Source organism: Pseudorca crassidens, chromosome 12 (genome assembly GCF_039906515.1).
Source record: "Pseudorca crassidens isolate mPseCra1 chromosome 12, mPseCra1.hap1, whole genome shotgun sequence".
Classification (NCBI taxonomy): domain Eukaryota; kingdom Metazoa; phylum Chordata; class Mammalia; order Artiodactyla; family Delphinidae; genus Pseudorca; species Pseudorca crassidens.
Window position 1 is genome coordinate 9,844,720 of NC_090307.1, and position 14,056 is coordinate 9,858,775.

The 14,056-nt window shown below is 37.5% G+C and overlaps 1 long non-coding RNA gene across 1 annotated transcript in view; it reads right to left on the reverse strand.

Annotated features, from left to right (window-relative positions):
* Window positions 1-14,056, reverse strand: part of LOC137204085 (uncharacterized) — a 104,225-nt gene that overhangs the window by 10,105 nt on the left and 80,064 nt on the right. Inside the window, exon 6 of the long non-coding RNA XR_010933415.1 lies at window positions 550-691. This is a non-coding gene — a long non-coding RNA (uncharacterized lncRNA). The remainder of the gene's footprint in view (window positions 1-549; window positions 692-14,056) is intronic.

Genomic DNA, 14,056 nt, shown 5'->3' on the forward strand with positions numbered 1-14,056 from the left:
TCCAACTATAGGCCAATAAGGCACTTGTAGAAAAGCCAACAATTAGTTTCTCAAAAATGCTAACTTTCTTTCCCCAGAAGAAACATTTCTAGTCCAAAGTGTTATAATGTGACCAGGTGGTAAAGTTGTAATGTCTCTGAGCTATTTCTTACATTTCCTCAGGGAGTTAACCTATAAGTGGGGTAAAAATTTCACATGTGGAGAATTGGAAATATTGCCCAAGACTTATTTCATAGTCACTGAAAATACTCTAAGAAATTTGTTAAATATACTCTCAGGATACTTATTCTGCAGGTATTCAATTTACTTGTTCAGTTTTATGATCAGTGTCAGACCATAGGTTTAGAATATTGTACTTTTAAGATACAGATGGTAAATATCTCTGGTCATGGGATTATTGATCTCTGATGGAGTTTACACATCAGCAAGACATTATTCATAAATCTTTGACTGAATTTAAGGATATGTTGACTACTTTGATTTTTTTTACTTGTTTGTTAAAATCTGTAAATATTAGCTTCAACCTCTATTTCCTGGCTTCTTACTCACATTTGGTTTATCCTCCTGTACTGAATTTCTGACCTTGATCTACTGTTGTATCTTCCTTCACAGCAGACTCTGTTGATCCACCAGGAACTTTTTCAGTGTCTGATCTCAGCTTGCTTTTAGTTATTCTAACTCCAGAAGGGTGCTAAAAGAAATAACAGAGACACTCTATTCAACATTACTTATAAGAACCATGAAGGCGGCTTGTATCTGAGTGACCTAGAGCAGAGACGTTCTTGCTTTCATGAATTGGTCCACCACCCATGATTCCTACAAAAGGTCCCCCAATCCATCTCCAAAATAGGCTTTCACAAGCCTTGGTAATCCTAATATTGACGGTGTCTTATGACTATATGACCATGGGGATTTGACTCAAGATTTCCTGAGACCCATTTTATTGAAAACTTCCCTTCACCCTTATTTCATTGTGTTTTGAACAGGCAACATCCCATCATCTTTATTGCATCCCAGCTGACTGTACCCTTGCTTCAGAGCGCTAATTTGCTTCCCAGAGAATTAATGCAGAATGCCAAATATCAACCTACTGTGTATCTTTAATGGTATTCAAGAAATTGAGGTTTTATCTGGAGCATTAGTTCTGCAAAATAACCTTGTTTACTGACTGGACAGATATAAATAGAGTAAAATAAACTTGTGGTTACTTTACTGGTCAAAGTACTCTGTCCTTTAAAACACAGATAATGTTATCACTGTCTTTGAGGTTAATTAGCATTTTTCATTTGTTTTGCTAGTCTACTGGAACATAAAGGAAAAGTTCTATTACAAATGTGTGTTGTTTTTTTTAACATCTTTATTGGAGTATAATTGCTTTACAATGGTGTGTTAGTTTCTGCTGTATAACAAAGTGAATCAGCTCTACATATACATATATCCCCATATCTCCTCCCTCTTGCGTCTCCCTCCCACCCTCCCTATCCCACCCCTCTAGGTGGACACAAAGCTCTGAGCTGATCTCCCTGTGCTATGTGGTTGCTTCCCACTAGCTATCTATTTTACATTTGGTAGTGTATATATGTCCATGCTACTCTCTCACTTCGTCCCAGCTTACCCTTCCCCCTCCCCATGTCTGCATTCTCTACGTCTGCGTCTTTATTCCTGTCCTGCCCCGAGGTTCTTCAGAACCATATAAATGTGTTTTTGTTCAGAGTAGCTGCGTGCTACAGATAAATAATTTTAATTTTTTTATTCTCAAATCTAAGGAAAAAACAGAAGTGTTTACCAGGGTACTTTGCTTGATTATAAGTAATCTATACATAACACTACATTATACTATATAGACTAATAAAGGTTGAATAAGACATCGCTAGTTGACTAGTTTTAAGAATGTATGATGTAGCCTTCAAGACTATTATGTCAGAATGACACCCTCTGTGAATGAAAAATAAAACACATAATTAGTTTGAGTCTTGTGGCTATTGATCAAATTAATACTTGTAATTCAGCTGTTCAATGTGGTAAAACAGTGATTCTTTGGGCTTGTGTAATAATGCAGCATACTTAGTAAAGTATAAAATTAGGCAAAAACAGTTGTTTATGTATTCATCTTCCCATTCGAGGAATGAAAGTCTGTGACAATTGTCAGTTGCTGCCCACTTTATTCACTTTGGCATATCTGAAAGATCCTTTAAGTTGGGATTTTATAAAGAAAACACAAAAGAGAACTGAAATCATGCTGTACATTAATACATATGACTATATCTAAACTATGTATATTCTATTAATCAATTAACTTATATAATTATAAAATTATATACAAGTTAAGAAAATTTTATATATATGTATAGATATAGATAGATAGATAGTCTAAATGGTTCAGTTACATGGGTCTTGTAATACAAACAACATTTAGATAACAGATAACCGGGAAGCAGGCTCTCACTAGAGAATCTGCCAGCACCTTGGACCTTGAACTTCCAGCCTCCAGATGTGTAAGAAATTAACTTATGTTGTTTACAAGCTACCCAGGCTATGCCATCTTGTTATAGCAGCCAGAACAGACTAAGACACCACACCAACACCAACGAAGACAAACAGCACGCACACCAGAGCAGCTAGAGCTGTGTTCATTGGCAGAAACTCATGGACCATCCAGGCACTCAGTGGACTAGGGTAACTGATTGCCTTAAGCACTGGCTGGAGTTGCTTCCTCTAAGGATCTGCAGAATGCCTTCTTGTGCTCTGGGAACACGGCTGTGGGAGTTTAGCCTCAATCAAACCAACTCTTACCTCTCAGTGTTGAAAATTCATTTTCTCTTTAAATCATCTCGACAACGTAATGAGATAGGTGCTATCCTTGCAGTTATTTTTACAGAGGTATTAACAGATGCTTAAGGTGTTGAACTATTTTTACAAGGTATTTCAGACATTCAAATAGAAATGTGAATCTTGAACCCAGTTCTCTGGTAATATGACCCATGCACTAAGCTTCTATAATTTTGGTAGAGACTACATTTCTATCTTAGCAAACATTCAGGAAACAAAAGTGCTTGAATCGTTTATAACTGCTTTCATTTTTGTTTGCATGAATGTAACTGAATCTTTCTCCTACCTTTTCTTTCATAATATAGCTAGATAATTATAGGTATAACTAAAATATACAGATATATAGACATAGCTCATCTATACATATAACACATATAAAATATGTTGTTTCTGGGAGAGATGCATAAACAGTAATTTGGTGATGTACACCTTACACCCCACCCTGAATTAACCACTTCTAGCGTAAAAATAACTCTATGAGGTTATAAAAGAGTTGCTTCTAGTCTGTCATTATCTTCATCATCTTGGCATTCTCTGGGACCCTTAGTGTTACTCTCAGCTATTTCTTCATAATGCATACAAATTGTGTCATCATTTCTATGACAAAGCTTTTCTCTCAGGTGAGTTTCTCATAGATGACCTCTCTCTCTCTCTTCCTCAATCTGTGCATGTTTTATTCTCTCTCTCTTTCTTTTTTTCTTTCTTCACTTTGATAAAATTGTGAATGGCATGGAGAAGATTTGAGAGGGAGGAGGTCAAAACTCACTGGAAAGCAATTCTTACTTTTCTCCCTGAAAATCTTTAGTGAGAAAAACTCTCCTGGCTGAGCCAAGCAATGGTTTCACATGAAAAAGCAAAACAAAGCAAAATAACAAAAACCCTACCAATCTCTTGATTACTTCATGATTTTGGTGTTCTCCTCTTATTGCTGCATCTGTCCTAGGCTGTGGCATGGATTTTAAATAGCCAAAGTAAAGATTTCAATCACATTGTTAGGTTTACCTGTTTTTTTCATACTTTCAGAAAGTGTTTTTTTTTTTTTAATGTTTATTTATTTGTCTGCACTGTGTCTTAGTTGTGGCACACAGGATCTTTAGTTGTGGCATGTGGGATCTAGTTCCCTGACCAGGGATCAAACCCAGGCCCCCTTCATTGGGAGCATGGAATCTTAGCCAATGGACCACCAGGGAAGTCCCAGAAAGTGGGGTTTTGTTTTGGTTTGTTTGTATGTTTTCTTCATCAATTCCAGGTTGCTGTTTCCATAAATGTCAGCTTGGTTGACATCAGAAGCAAGGGGCTCCTACTAGATTACACACAAAGCCACACATGCTGCCATGCCAGGCTTGGTAGAGAAAAATTTGTTCCATGTTTTCTTTCTGCATGTTGGGTTTTACTGACACTCCTTCCTGGGAGCATAGTTAGCAAAGATTAGCTCAAGCAACCAAGGAAAAGAAAAGATAGTTATAGCCCTCCTCCTTCCTCTGCCTGTGAGATGAAAAAATACAGCTCTCCACTTCTGCTCATTTACATCATGTTTTTGATAGTAGGGCGCCTACACACACTATGCACTTCACCCCATCTTTCATGGCCAGTAAACAACTATCCCCCACACTTTCCCCTCATTGCAAGAAACTTCCAGGGACATTTACAAACCATTTCGAGTTCATTTTGTGACAAACATCCCTCCTCACTCCAACTCTTTCCTGAGTACACTTGTCTCCTAGGCTGAGACCATCTGACTCTGTTCCACTCGCTCCCTTAGGCTGTTCCAGATCCACATAATTAATATGTTAAATCTCACTGCATATTAAAGTGCTCTCTCTCTAAACATCTTAACTCTTTGACTGTTGACAACAAGATCATACATGTAATCCAAGAAAGGTCTTTCATTTTACAGATGAAGAAACTACAGGACAACTACACAGAGCAATCTGAAGCCAGGTGACGATGGGACCAGATCCTTCTTAGAAACCTGAATTTTAAGGCTGCAAGTGTCATCACTGAAAAGTAGTTGATTACACAGGCACCTTTCTTTCCACGTGTTTTGATTTATTTTAAATGACCTGCGTTCGATTTTCACATTGATACCATTCTCTTCAAAAATGACTCAGAATATTGCATTTGCTCCTGTTAATGCTGAGTCTCTGCAAAATACATCATCATTCAGCTGAAATCCGCGTTTTGACAATGCCCTTCCCATTCTGACTGTCACTATGGCTTAGCTGGGTAATTCCAAACTATAGTCCTTATCTATTTGTTCAGGTTTTCCTTTCTTCTTATCCTTCTTGTCAGAAGAATGAGATTTTATTTTATTTTTTGCATAAATCTCTTTTCTGTTTTACCTGATTGCAACTTACACTTCATGTCTGATCCCCATCAGCCTTCTAGTCAGTGTGTCCTTTTCTGTCAACAGTGGGATTATATATCATCCAGAACAATAATTTTATATTTCATCAGCTTTTCTATGTTGTTTAGTTCGTTTACGCAAAGTATCCTACTTTATTTTTTTCTTTCTTTCTTTTTTTTTAAATTAATTTTTATTGGAGCATAGCTGTTAAAGCATCCTACTTTAAAAAAATTGTACGCATAGCATTGCTGATCTTTCATATAAAATATTTGATAATACAATGCTGTTTATGTTATCAAACCTTGCAGTCTATGACTATACAATGAGTTGTTCAGTATTTTGATATTTCAAATCTACAAACTCCCTTCCTAAACATCTTACATTTATATAATAGTTATCTTTTCAAAAGGACATTCACCTGCATTATTTTATTTGTTCATCACAACACCCCACGAGTTAAGCAGATAGGCAGATGGTGTTGGAATAATGCTTTATAAATGTTAAAGTTCTGCCTCAGAGACGTTATAAGTGACAAAGTCACAGTTAGCCAACAAAAAGCCAAAAGGATCCATAAAAAAGAACAAAATTTTGCCATTTGCAGCAATATGGATGGACTTGGAGGGCATTATGCTAAGTGAAATATGTCAAAGACAAATATTGTATGATAGTATATATAAGTGATATATATGTGGAATCTAAAAAATACAACACTTATATGTGGAATCTAAAAAATACAACAAACCAGTATATACAGCAAAAAAGCAGCAGCCTCACAGATACAGAGAACAAAACTTGTGGTTACCTCTGAGGGGGAAGGGGAGATTTTTTGTGAAAAAATACAAAAAATAAAATTTTACAAAAATAAGCTAACTTTATATACTTCACATTACTTATATTGAAGCTGTTTTTAATTAATAAATATAGACTTACTGTTATTATTAATCATATTATTACTGGTTATATTTTATTAATCTTGTACTATTTATCAATTTCATAATACTAGGCATATAAGTTGTCTCCAATTTTTGTTTTTATAATGAATACTGCTTTTCATTTTCATATATAATATTCTCTACTTGTCAAAAAACTTCTTTCAATTAAATTTTTCCTTATATATCATTGTAATCTATTCTTTCCTATGGTTACATTCCACAACAGGCAAGAAAGACCTACTTCCTCCTGTACCAGTATTCTCAATGTAAAGTTATATTTTTTACCTAAGTGGTGGACACATTTTTGTAGTAATAGCAGTAGTAAGAGTCTTTCCTCTGAAAAGATACATTCATGCGTAAAACACAATTCTCAATATTTTTAAAATTTAGGGAGTTCCCTGCTGGTCTAGTGGTTAGGATTCTGGACTTTCACTGCCATGGCCCAGGTTCAGTCCCTGGTCAGGGAACTGAGATCCTGCAAGCCACACGGTGCAGCCAATTATAAAAAAAAAAAAAATTAAACTAATTTTAAATTTCTATCAAATATAATTTGAAAGTGTTGATTTGTTCTTAAAACATTGAAAATATTCATAAAGTTTGTTTCTTTCATCTCTTTGTCTTTGTCTATAGTGACTTTCTTCCTTTATTCTAAATTCCCCCAAAACCCTACTTGTATTGACTATTGGCTTTACAGTCACTCCCATCTCACCTTCAGTATCTACTCTGGATGTGTCTCATTTCTCTCCAGGCACAGTCAAGGCCCAGGAAATGTGATGACAAAGGTAAGATTCTTTTTAAACAGTAGGGAGCAAAAGAGAATGAGAAATTCACATGTTCAAAATGTTTATTTCTCTTCCATAACATTTAAAATATCTTCATAAAGATAAAATGCTATGGAGGTTGGAAAATGTGAGGTTTTTCCAAAGATATAGAGAAATCTGATGTAGAAGTTTGAGACGGATACTAGGATAAAACTGTATACAAAGTGTACAATGCCTTGAATACATTAAAATAAAACCTAACAACCAACCAGGGCAATTTTGTAGTTGAGGAAACATCTCTCTGTAGTTATAGAACTGGAAAGTGTTGGAGATCAAAAATCATGCATTTCATAAACAATTTGGGTCCTTAATTAGCAGAAAGAGAGGAAGGGAGGGAGAGAGGGAGGGAAAAACAATGCAGAAAAAAATATGGAGAAAGCCACTGAAAATTATTTATATCTCTCATATTCTCCTCTCTACCCCTGAGTCTTTCTAAGAAATACTTTCCACATGTAACCTGTTAAAAAGTTAGTGATTAAGCAGTAAAGTATCTTTATATAAATCTGAGATTTCTTGAATTCAATTCCTATTTGAGTATCTCTTAAAAGTACAAAACGTTGGACAAAATCCTTTAAAGAGTTAAAAACTGTAGAACTGTACATTTCTGCTTCTGGTAGAGTTGGAAAGATAAGACATAAGTCAAAACAGGTTATAAATAATAATAAAAATCTATCTGAAATTTGGCTCTCCTGCAACTGTATCTACCTTGAATTCAGCTAAAAGTTGGGAGGTAACTATCTATAGAGATCTTTCACAGGAAAGCAAATGATATGTTCCAACTGTTAAGAACTAAATCGCAAGGACTTTTACACTGTATATATTCTGAGCCGACTTATACATATTTTAGGTAAACATTTCATAATCACAGTTATACAATCAAGTTCTTAGCGAATTAGTGGTGATTAGAGACACTGCTATAAGAGGCCAAACCACCAATAAAAGTCTGTAATGGAAACAACAAATAAAATTACGAAGCAGACAAATATTTCTCAGTACTCACTGTAGTTTTCCCATTAGTAACTTCTCAGAGCAACTTCGTAGTATAACACTAGTGATATATATCACTAGTGATAGAAGCCACCAAGAAAACTAATAAATTACCATTTTTTAAATTTCAAAAGTCACAGAAATATATTGTCTATTTTAGAAAAAAATTTTATCTACAATGGTTAAAATAGGTTTAAGACAAAAAGGAGTAAATCTCCAGTTAGCCAGAAAGCTTAGCTTAACAGAATAAATTATTTCCCAAAGGTTTTGAAAAGCAGAGCTTTAATTCAATAGAAAGAAATCTGAATAACAATAAAGTAGTAATATGCCACAAGGTAAAATATGATTAAACCTTTGAATGAAATATACAGGAAATTGCCCTTGGAGCTCAGAAAAGCCTCAGTGTGATGGGAAGTTGACACTTCTGAGAGTTTTCAACTAGGTATTGAAGGATGGAAGAGATTTGGATAGGCAAACAAAAAAGGGGAAACTCAACAGGAGACTGAAATTGCTGATGCCTGATCAAGAATTTTGATAAATGTGCTGCATATCAAGAGGCGAGGAGTCAAGAGAAGAAGCTGATGCGAAGAGTATTCAGATGGGGGATGATGAAATATAAGAGGAAGATTATATTTATCTCTTGGGGAAGATTTTTTGTCTTTTGTATTTCAACACTTGGGAATAAGAAGTTATTAAATGTTTGTTTTGTAGGGAAATTATACAACAAAAATGGTACTGGAAGAGTTGAATGTGGCATCACCATGTGGGATAGAGAGAAATTTAATTGGGATGAAGTATAGAGAAAAAAGAATGTCAAAGAAAAAACCTTTAATAAAGATATTAATAAGAATCCAGACTTAACATCTCCAGTGGGAAGGGAAGGAACCCTTTTCAACCCACGGGGTGTTCAGAGGTGACCCCATTTGTTTCGTGATAAGGCCCCTTAGGGAAGGGAAGGCAGGTAACTTGTCCAAGGTCACACCCCTAGTTAATGCTGAAACCAAAGTCCTGGTTCTCAGCCCAGGGATATTTTCTATTATAATAACTATTTAAATTATGTTTCTTTAATTTTTTTCTAAAAAGCATTAGCCTTCAGAAACTGGGCTAGGAGCCAAGAATTAGAGATTTCACTTCCCAATCTACCCAGAATGGTTCTCTTATTGTCAATTAACCTGACTGTGCCTTTCCCCTACACCTCTTAAATTAAGATCCTAAGAACATTTCTGCCAGATAAATATCTGTTGAGGAGAAATGCCGTTCTTCTAAGAATGAGGCCGTGTAAATGTGATTTGCAAATATAGCCTGTTGTAAAATACACAGAAGTCAGCCAATTATCTTCGTGTTGTAATGGATTTTGGCATGAATATCATGAAAGGAGATGTGCATTACTCACAAAAAATGTGGTTTTCATATATATAATTTCAATTTAATGTCTAAGGAAACATAGGTTTCCACTGAGCCAGCAATAAATTCTCACTTAAAAAAATTCAGGGCTTCCCTGGTGGCGCAGTGGTTGAGAATCTGCCTGCCAATGCAGGGGACACGGGTTCGAGCCCTGGTCTGGGAAGATCCCACATGCCGCGGAGCAACTAGGCCCGTGAGCCATGACTACTGAGCCTGCGCGTCTGGAGCCTGTGCTCCGCAACAAGAGAGGCCGCGACAGTGAGAGGCCAGTGCACCGAGATGAAGAGTGGCACCCGCTCGCCGCAACTAGAGAAAGCCCTCGTACAGAAACGAAGACCCAACACAGCCAAAAATAAATAAATAATTAAAAAAAAAAATTCAGAAGAGGAATATATATAATTAAAAAGAACAAAAAAGGGACTGTCTCCACACCATTTCCAACCTTTTATTACTAGTAACAATTACATTTTCTTTTCTTTCTCTTTGTGCTTCTCTGTTCATTTAGCTTAGTGCTGAGTCAGCAAAGACCTTTTTATGAAGCTCAAATGAGTCTGTTTTCTTCCCTGAGTTATCTTTAACGTGCTGTTTGACAACACCAAGCCATTTTATTCCTTTTAGCAATTTGGTAAGGATTTTATTTATTTATTTATTTTTGGTACGCGGGCCTCTCACTGCTGCGCCCTCTCCCGTTGAGCACAGGCTCCGGACGCGCAGGCTCAGCGGCCATGGCTCACGGGCCCAGCCGCTCCGCGGCATGTGGGATCTTCCCGGATCGGGGCACGAACCCGTGTCCCCTGCATCGGCAGGCGGACTCCCAACCACTGCGCCACCACGGAAGCCCAGGATTTTATTTTGATGAGGTTTTGTTTGCGTAAGATGACGTCCTTCTTGAGGTGCTATTTTTCATTTCCCTTCTGTTTAACCTCAGTTATTTCCAAGATCTTTTTCCAGGGTTCCCTGTTGGATTAGATCTCTGTTTATGTTTCTACTTTAATCTGGTAATACTGTTAGGTTTTGTGACGATTTTTACCCCCAAATTCCCAAAATCACCCATGCAAACTGGATATTTCCTTTGTATCCTGAAGATAATCCCCACATAAAGTGCAACACCGACCATCTAAAAAAAAGGGGGTCAGCAAGATGAACTTCAAAGACCTTTCCTCTGTTCTTTTAAAGCCATGTTTTTCCCCCAGGTGCTGTGTTTCTTTAATGGAGTTTTCAATTTACTTTATGCTTCTGTCTTTTTTGTGATCGGGAAGCAGGGAGTATGAAATAAACAAAAGCAGAGATTCCTATTAGGGCAGCACATGGAAACACTGCTGGTATTATTGAACCCTGCTACGGTTTTATGTCTTAAGCTTTATTATTTTTGCCACATTTGTGGGTTTGGCACTTAATTATCTCGAAAAGTTCAATACAAGGAAAGAGATGACTTGACAGGTAGAGAGAACAGAGCGATGGAGAATCTCAGAGCAGGTGGAATTAAAGAGACAAGCCAGCAAACGAATAATGGTTACTGGGTAATCTGTCAGCAGATAACAGGGCCCTGGGCAGATGTCTGGAGAATTGAAACTAGGAGGCAAGATCTGTAGTCCTGCAGAATAGGCTACTGATAACAGACATTTAGGCACTCACACAGTAGCTAATCACAGATAAGAACAAACAAAGCTGGACAAGAATACAGGCACCAGAAGTAGAATATTAGTTAGGATGTGTCTTCAGAATCTGAAGCTCACCATTCGTAGGTGTGGAATTTGGGTCCAATATTTTTGATGATTCACAACCATGAGAATGTGACAAAGAAATCCTCAGTGTGAAACTCTTCATCATTTTCTCTTTTCCTGAGGTCAGGACTGACCTAGTGTCTGGGGCCAGTCTAAGTCTTCAGATGGGTTGAAAGGTCCCAAATGTAGTCAGAAAAGGGTGGAGAAGTGACCACTAGGGAATAGCTTGAGAAAAGTATTCAATGTAAATACAAAGTTACAGACAAAAAACAGAGAAGGATAAACCACGAAACAAAATCAGACTATAAGCAGGCCCCCATAGTCAAATTAAAATATGGAAAACATTAAATATGAGGGAACCATTCTAGAGTTTCTCTGGTGAAAAATTACAACCATTTGCAATTAGGCTCTATGTTGCAAAGACTATATTTTGTTGGTTAAAACATATCATTCCTTTCCATCCAGCAGTGCTTCAAAAGTAGCTTGTCATATGTGGAGCACTGCGGTCAGTGCTGGGGTAAGCAATCTCCCCTACGGTCATCTTTGCCTGAGTCCCCCCCTCCCCTTACGTCAAACAGAATAATGACAGACTTCTCACAAGTGGATCCCTGGGCTCCCCCCAGTTCACGTCCAGGGTGTGTGGTCCTCCAGCCCTAACAGATTACCTCGAGAGAAACTGTGAGGACCGAGGCAAACTGGTTTAGGCTGTGGGCATTCCCATAAAGCATGGGTTTAACATCGAGATACGCGTACTGGCTATATGACCTTGACACTTGCAGCCTCAAGCTCCCAAGCAATAAACTGAGAAGTGTATAATGAAAGGACACAAGAAAAGTGCCTGGAGCACATTAGACACAAAATCAAGTGTGATTCTCCTTACTCTATGTCAGTATAAAATACATTGAAGGATTAAATATATGTGTTCTCCCTCCAAAAGACGAATGTGACTGCTTCTGAAACTGGAGAGCAGCCTAGAAAATCCCAAACAGTAACTCTGTCCGGCTTGACTCTAAAAGATGCTCCCAATATAAAACCCATCGACAGCCCCTCTGTTTGGTACATCTTGTTGCTAACAGGCCTTCCTTATTGTTCTCTCAATGACAGTGGCTCCTAAAGGGGACAAGGTGACCATAATATCAGTGGGAGTACCTGGCAGTCTCCATTCATACTCATGCATTCATTCACTTATTCAAAATTTTGTTGAGTAATTATGGTTAGCCTGGGGCTGTATTAGCCTCTGAGGCAACAATGGTAATAAAAACAAGCAAACAGAGTTCTAATTCCTCCAAGTCAAGTGAGGAAGACCGACATCATCTGCCTATAGAGACGTAAGTATTGCTTAATTTTCTTACATAGCAGTCAAGAGGAAAGCAGAATAGTCCTCTACATCAGCTCTGTCCTGTCATTAATGTCACAGAGCCCTCTGTCCCCATCCATGTCATCTTTACCATGTAATTTTTATCCTAATTGCCTTAAGATAGCTTTTCCATTTTCAGTTTCATTTGCACGTTTCAGATAAGAAGGAGAAAGGGAATAATAAAGCAAGGAAGTTAAACTGAGAAAGAAAAACTTTCTGAAAAAATGCCCAACATATAGATTTAATTCTCATTGGTCAAAAGGTGACACCAAGCTACCATCCTGCAAAGGAAGCTGGGGAAACAGTGTTTCAGTGGGCACATCACTACCCCAGAGCATACCCCGTTTTCTCACTAAGGCAAAACGGATACTGACTAAGCATCTAGCAATCTCTGTCACATCATACATCACCTTTGTGGAGATAAGGACCTATCCAAAACAGTTGGTCTAATCTGATTAAACAACTCTCTGTATCAACTAACTCTTGATAAAGAATGGTTAGAAGTGGAGATTCTGGAATCTGACTCATGGGTTCAAACCCTAGCTCTGCCACTTGCTATCTCTGTGACTTAGGACAAGGTATTTAATCAGACTACACCTTAACTTCCTCACTTTTAGAGATAATAAGAGTTCTTATCTCATGGCACTGATACGAGGCTTGGTTAGGTGGCTATAGATTGAGCATTAAGATACCAAATGGCACTGTAGGCATTTACTGTATTAGCTGTATTTTATATTAATCAAGCAATCATTTTGTCCTGCTTTGGTTTCCCACATACATTTCCCTACTGAACAGGAGTGAATGGACCATTGATGAGATTAATTCCTGTTGGCATGGCAGCTGTGTCTCCATTGTACTTGAATCCTTTTGTTCTTCTGGCATATAGCTGTTTTGTGTGAATAGGGTAACAGTGCATTTAAGAAAACCAAATAAATCTGTGCCACATAAAATTTCTGAACTTGCAGAGCTGAAAAATAAGATTTTTTTTTTAGTGTGGTGAAAACAACCTGTAAGGTGGGCCCCGTAAATGGCAATGATAATAACGTGCATATTGCTCCTCTCTTTTTCCGCTCTGAGAATCTCATATTCTTTTTATTACCTTATTATTAAAAACACTTATTAGGTCTTGGGAAACACCCTCTTTGAAAAGCTCTTTAAGCCCAAGGACCCACCATAAGCAGGTTGGAGGGCCAGCTCTGTGATTCTGAATCTGGTTCTCTCACTGACCCTCAGCTGGGCAATCTACACTCCATTCCTGGGTCATTAACTTTCTATACAGCTGCAGAATACCCCACGGAATGCTTAGCGGCCGGGCACTTTGCCCTGATCAAACTCATAGCTATTTCTTTACTGCATCACAGTTGTACAATACTAAACCTATGTGTCTACTTAAGCTCAAATTACTACTGGCAAAGTGAGTTAGTCACTGGGAACAACAGAGACACATGTGTGTTAATTTTTTTGAGACTGGCCTGAGCTTTGGGATACTTGAGTTACTTAAGGGCCCTTTGGTTTGAAAAATCTCAGTTACTAGTTCCTAAACAAAGATCATTATGTGCAAGCTGCAAATGATGTATCTCATAGAATGTGAGTGTGATTTACTAATTATCAGGGAGGCCCTACACTATGTCTTACTGCTCTTTGAATAGATTGGA